The sequence below is a fragment of the Echinops telfairi genome, unplaced genomic scaffold, assembly GCF_000313985.2.
Source record: "Echinops telfairi isolate 266 unplaced genomic scaffold, ASM31398v2 ScPeMD7_2;HRSCAF=8, whole genome shotgun sequence".
NCBI classification, from domain to species: domain Eukaryota; kingdom Metazoa; phylum Chordata; class Mammalia; order Afrosoricida; family Tenrecidae; genus Echinops; species Echinops telfairi.
In genome coordinates, this window is record NW_022103898.1 from 8,552,263 (window position 1) to 8,558,677 (window position 6,415).

Here is a 6,415-nt window from a genome sequence, read left to right on the forward strand (position 1 = left end):
CCAGGGGAGGGGCGTTGCTGCCTGAGGCGAGGTTAGCTTAGCCAGGCGGGGGTGAGGGCGGGACTGAGCTGGAGGCAGTGGGCTCGGACGGGAGGAGACACTTGAGGAGGGTCCCTGGACCTGTGGGAGACGATGAAATCAGGGAGAGGACTCTGAGGCACTGAGGTGGCGACCTGTAGACCGGAGTGGGTGTTGTGGGCCCGGAATGCATGGTGGTTGCGCGTTGGGCTGCTAACCTCAAGGTCAGCAGTTCGAAACCACCAGCCGCGCTGCAGAAGAAAGACTGTACATACTCCCATGCCTTCCCTGCAGTGTTGCCGGGTGGGCATCGACTGGATGGCAGTGAGCTCGGGTTTTGAGTTTCGCGCGCTAAGGCGCCCTGGTGGTGCGTGGGTTAGGCGTTAGGCTGTTTGCGGCAGGGTGGCTGGTTCAAAGCCGGCAGCAGGAGGAAGATGAGGCAGTCTCAGAATCGACTCTGTGGCAGTGGGTTTTTGACGAAGAGGACACTGAGGCGAGGGGAAACAGCACTGAGAAAGAACCCCTAAAATGAGGTGGAAGATCTTGAGGTGAGGGAGGAATATTCCAGACCGACTTCACAGTCTGCCCTTCAAACTTGTGTCCCCAGTCTCACTCCCTTCTCTCTCTTTTTTAAAGATGAACTTGTCTGTCACTAACGACTTCAAATCCACTTTAATTTTACCCCCCCCCCTTTTTTTAAGCCACTTGAGGGGAGGGATGAGGTATTTTCTTTGCAAAAAGAAACATCTATATATGTGTGTATTACACAACCCATCTCAAGAAATAAAACCAACAATATCCTGTTAAACCCTCCATTTTTGTCTCTCCTTCCCCATCCCTGCCTTCCTCTTAGTCATCAAAGCCTTGTCTATGGACTGTTACCATCTACTACACTCGTGTCTGTGACTGAGACGTGGAAGGTCCATTCAGCGTGGAGCATGGTTTCCCTTCATCTTAATTTAACGTTTTAAATAGGCAACAGAAGCCAAACGTATTTTGGTCCCGCTTTGGAATAGACACTTTAGGCCTGCTTTCATGCCAAGCAGACATCCCTGGCAGTGCCAGCCTCCTCCCCTCACGTGATGGAGACATTTTGTTGTGGAAAAGGAGTCTTGAAACATCTGAAAGAGTATCTGTGGAGGTGGAAGCCGTGCTGTGTCTTGGATGCACATCTACGCAAACAGTTCTTTGGGTTCAAGACCTAGGACAGGGAGACCCTTTTCCTTCCGTGTCAGTTTGCTGGAATACATAGAAAAAGATTCTCACAATAGCAGTTGGCACTGTGTAGGACTTCCCTCCACGGGCCACCCCCTATCTCCAGGTGGATTGTTTAAAAAGACAATAAATAACAGCCATAGCCCTTCAAAATCTGTTGTTTTCCAGCAACATCGCCTGTCCTTTGCTTGTTAAATGGAAATTAAGGTCCATTTGGGGGAGGAACTAAGTAGCGATGATAGGCTTTCACTCGGAGGCCTCATTAAATTAATTATAGTAACTTTTGCACAGTTTGTTAGAGGAAGGCATCAACAGTGTACAGAAGAGCTGCAAAGAGCACAACAAGATGATTTAGGGAAATATAACATATGTGGTTTGCTGTGGTGACAGCTGGGAGAGAGAAATGTTCATAATATTTGAAGGTTGTATGCAGTACACTTAAAGAAGGAAGCTGGAGTGAGCTTGGTAATGACAAATTCATGAAGGGAGGGTAAAAAATCTTGTTTGGATGTCATGGATGACTAGACACAACTTCAAAAATGTTACATATTTTTCAGACCTTGAGGTAGTTAAAAATTGCACATGAAGCTCTTCCCACTCAAATCAGAACAACCACAAAAGAGATGAGTCTTTCAAAACAGACAAAGTTCTGACTAGGAGGAAGGTGGCATTTCAAATCAGCGGGGACATGATGAATTCAGTGAATGGTGTTGGAACGACGAGGTAGCCATCTGGAAGAGAAGTAAAATTGGAATCCTACTTCACACCTTATACCAAAATAAACTGCAGATAAATTTAAAAAGTTAAATCCGAACTCTAAAATCATGAAAGTACTAGAAGAAAGCGTGGGAGACTTTTTCAAATCATCTTTGAATAAGAAAAGTCATGAAAACCTGGTCATTAGAACATTTCTCTGCAAGTCAAAATGCTGCTTTCCTATCTTAAATAATGAGAGCTTTTGGGTCAATTAAAAACTGACTACCATTTGTCCACTACCTCATGTATGTAAAAATTGGACATTGTATAAAGAAGCCAGAAGAAGAATCGATGCTGAATTGAATTATGGTGCTGGAAAAGAATATATATGTATATAACATTTATTTTCACTTCTAGACAAAATCAAAACAAAAAAATCTATCCTAAGAAATATCTCAAAATGATTATTTGAGGGCTTGAGCTTAAATATGTTTTATCCCGTCAAGCATGCATTTTCAAATGGGCAATTAAAAAAAAAAGCTTAATTGTTCTCTCTTTATGGGGAAGAATATTGAAAGTACCACGGACTGCTAAAAAGACAAATTGATGTGTCTTGGCAGAAGTCTGGCCAGAGTGTCCCGTAAAGAAAAAGATGGTGAGACTTCATCTTACACATTTTGGACAAGTTGTCAGAAGAGAGCCATCCCTGGAGAAGGACATCATGTTTGGTAGAGCAGAGGGGCAGCGAAACACAGGAAGGCCCTCAAGGAGATGGATGGACACAGTGGCTGCAACCGGGATCAAGCACAGGAACAACTGTGAGGACGGCCTAGGATCAGGCAGCGTTTCAGTCTGTGGTGCATAAGGTCGCTATGGGTCAGCGCTGACTCAAGGGTACCTAACATTATTTGTCCAGTTTTTCAAGTCTTCAGGAATTCTCTACAAAACTTTATAAATTATCTGCGCATTTTTAAAACCGTGCCATGTGTACAATAGTCTGATATATATATGTTGGCAGTGGGATTAGTCAGGATCCAAATTTTAACCATTACCCTTTACTGCCCCTCTGTGGACAACCACCTTATAACCAAGAGGAATCAAATGTTTGCAGTGAATTGGATTGCGTTTTCTCAAACGGATGTCATAGAGATATATATTCTTGGAGATTCAGTAGTTCAAATTTTCAAAGCGGCTAGTTGCGAACTGAAGAGTGAATGGTCTGGACGAGGGGCCTACTACCACGAAGAAAGGCGTGTGTCCTTTCGACTTGGGGTCCCTGTGCGTTGAAGCTCCTAGGTCCAGGGGAAGATGGATGGCAAGACTCAGGGACATCCCTGAGGGACGCTGAGCCTACAGTTGCGGAAAGGAGGCAAGGCCCTTTCCCAAGAGCTGACGGAAAGAGAAAGTCTCAGAGCGAGTGCTCAGAATTGGACTTTGAGCTTCATAAACTATGAGAAAGTAAATTTCTGTTGGTAACGCCAAAAAGAAGAAGCATTGCTCCTCATCAGATGAAGCCTCGGGCAGATCCCCTCGAGCCACAGGCAAGGGATTCGAACAGTGTTACTGCCACACAGAGGTTATTGTAAACTTGACTCTGGCGGATGGCTGCATGGTATACTGATACTTGACCAGTTGACCTCCCTCTTGACCCAACCTGAATTTGCTCTAGCCTCAAATATTTCTCGCTGGTTCCATGACAGAAATTCCTGTCTGGTTTCTAAATATCGATGATGGTCTTTTCTTACTCTCTATTTTTATTTTTATCTTTATATTATTATTATTTTCTTCTTGCCATTTTGATTTTTGTTTTGTCTCTGTTGCATTTCCCTGTGCGGGAAATGTAGGAGGGGATGCAGAGAGACAGTAACAATGCAATGGTTTATAAGGGATGTGGAGGTGGGAGGTAGGGGCGAGAAGGATTTGGAGAACCATGAATGCAGGAGGGCGGAGGGAGCACTGGAACTGATTGTGTGATGTTGTATGTACAACTCTTTCTAAAAACAATTTAACCATGGAAGTATACGATATATGGGTACTATTCCAAGAAACCTACTTAAAAAATAAAAATAAACCCAATTTGACCAATGGTTACCCTGGGGGAAGGAGAAAGAGTTGTTGCTTAGGGGCATTGAGTGTCTGTTAATGGTGGTGGAATAATTTGGAAAAGGATATCAATAACGGCTGTACAACGCGGAGAGTATAATCAATGGCATTGAATTATACGTGTAGAAGTTGTGGAACTGGAACATGTTTTGTTGTGTATATTTTTACCACAATTAGAAAAAAAGTAATTACATGAATAACACTGAGTACAAGGAAGAAAATGTTCTAGAATTGAATGTGGTGACAATTGTACCATTCTTCTTGGTGTGTTGGAATTACTGAATTGCATGACGTGTGGATGAAGTGCTAATAAAACTGTAAAAAAAAAAAAGTTGTCACGGAAAGAATTCCACTGGGCACATCTTCCCTTAAACATATAACATTGATTTTTAAAAATTCCTACTATTTCTCAGTCACTGGTGATGTGGAGTAGGCTCAGCTCCATGGAAGAAAGATGAGGCTGCTCCCCTAAAGATTGACAGTCTAGGAAACCCTATCTAGGGTTGCTATGAGTTGGAATTGATTCAGTAACTGGGCTTTGTTTTCGGTGGGGGTGCCAGCCCTAAGGGATTCCGGTGGTGCAGTGGTTAAAGTGCTTGGATGTGAACCGTAAGGTCAGTGGTTCAAACCCATCTGCTGCTTTGCATGAAAACATGGCAGTCTGCTTCCGTAGGAGTTAGCCTAAGAACACCCAGTGGGGGAGTTCTAGTCTGTCTTTACAAGGTTGCTATGAATTGGAATTGACAATAGTGAGGTATTACACACACATACAGTCAAGAATTAACTTCTACCATAATTTTGGAAAAGTAAAAACTTTTCTGTTTTTTCTGAGTTGCTGACCCGAAGGTAGCTTCTTCACATTGGTTACCCATCTCCAGAGTTCCTAGCTATGTCACTAGGAATACATTGGTTCTCCTGTCACTGCTGTCTGGCATTCTACACATAGTTCTTCCAGTGAGACATGCAGCCTTCTTGACAGATGCCCATGGAGAGACTGGTACGACGCAGAGATAGCCCCGTTCTTTCCACGATCCCTTTATTCTCCCCACTGTTACTCAGAGTGGAAAGGTGCACCAGATTTTATTGAAATCTTCTAGCAAATAGAGGAAAATAACTGTGTATCCTAGAAAGCTTTTAAAAATTAAAGTTCAATTTAGTAGAGTAACAACACATTAAAAATGTACTTTCAAGCCTTCAATAACAATGTTTTATTTCTAAATCAAATACATTTTAATGATAACTTTCAAGGGGAACTTTAACGAGTGTTTCATTAAATCATACTCAGCAGATCCAACTCCCTTAAACAAATGCGCCCACTTGAAACCGATTAAATTCCATCAAACAATTGAAGCAGTAGTATTTCATAAGGGGTCTTGGTTAAGTTTAATACAGCTATGCAAATTGATTCTATTGCTTGTCTGACCAGCAAACCTTTCAAAGTACTGAAGCTCTTCCATTAAGCACTAATAAATTCAACAGTCATAGTGATATTTAATAAAGAATCTCACTGGCTTTTATCTCTGGGTCCTGAGAGAGATAACCTTTAAGCCGCTGACTGGTGTGTCTTTGCTATTCCTGGTGGACCTCTCAGACCACAACTGATAATTGTGCTGAGAAAATGCAGGATAAGAGTTTTAGAAAAACCAACCATGTCAATGTTGGCTGATAAGGTCACTGTTTAGCCAAAGATAGAGATCGAGTTGATTTCACAAATTCTAACTTTATTTCTGCAGGTGCTTGACCGAAGGAAACAGTTGGGTTGAAACCCCCAAAACTGCTTTAACAATTCAGTGCAGAGCAATAAGTTATGTGCCTTCAACTACAGGGCAAGTGGAGAGAGTGTTTGGCAGGGTTGTTACAGTGGACAGAGGACTTCAGCAATGGGTCCAAGGAGGCATGGTTCACGGAAATGGGGAGCATCTGTCACTCTCTCAAGGTCGCAGGTTCCGCTGTTGCTTCGCTAAATGACCTTGCTTGCCCAGATGGCTTTGTTTGTCCAAACTTGCTGAATTAGAACATTCTAAAGTTTAAAGGGGAATTTAAAAAAATTAGTAGGTAGCTTTAATTTTTTTTATTTTGATGAAATATATACAACATATTTTTAAAAATATTGATGGTAGTCTTTTATTTCCTTTTAAATTATTTAATCATGTTATTGGGGACTCGTACAACTCTGATCACAATCCATGCTTCCATCCACTGTGTCAAGCATATTTGTACATTTGTTGCCGTCCTCATTCTCAAAACATTTGCTTTCTACTTGAGCCCTTGGTATCAGCTCCTCGCTTTTTAAAAAAATCACTTTATTGGAGGCTCCTACAACTCTTATCACAATCCATACATATATCCATTGTGTCAAGCACATTTGTACATTTGTACATTT